General features: G+C 41.0%; 1 non-coding gene across 1 annotated transcript; it reads left to right on the forward strand.

The window, feature by feature from the left end:
• Nucleotides 1–108, forward strand: LOC112745050 (small nucleolar RNA R71). Its single transcript, XR_003172998.1, has one exon. It is a non-coding gene; the product is annotated as a small nucleolar RNA R71 (small nucleolar RNA).
• Nucleotides 109–446: the final 338 nt, after the last annotated feature.

Here is a 446-nt window from a genome sequence, read left to right on the forward strand (position 1 = left end):
AAGCATGTCAGAAGGACACTTTTTGGTCAACTATTTGTATCTTTCCCAAGCTTCATAGAGGGATTCACCATCTTTCTGTCTGAAGGTTTGAACATCCACTCTAAGCTTACTCAGCTTTTGAGGAGGAAAGAACTTGGCTAAGAAAGCCGTGACCAGCTTATCCCAAGAGTTCAGGCTGTCTTTAGGTTGAGAGTCCAACCATATTCTAGCTCTGTCTCTTACAGTAAAAGGGAAAAGCATGAGCCTGTAGACTTCAGGATCTACTCCATTAGTCTTAATAGTATCACAGATCTGCAAGAATTCAGTTAAGAACTGAAAAGGATCTTCAGATGGAAGTCCATGAAACTTGCAGTTCTGCTGCATCAGAGAAACTAGCTGAGGTTTCAGCTCAAAATTGTTTGCTCCAATGGTAGGAATGGAGATGCTTCTTCCATGTAAATTGGAAT

Source organism: Arachis hypogaea, chromosome 14, assembly GCF_003086295.3.
Source record: "Arachis hypogaea cultivar Tifrunner chromosome 14, arahy.Tifrunner.gnm2.J5K5, whole genome shotgun sequence".
NCBI lineage: Eukaryota > Viridiplantae > Streptophyta > Magnoliopsida > Fabales > Fabaceae > Arachis > Arachis hypogaea.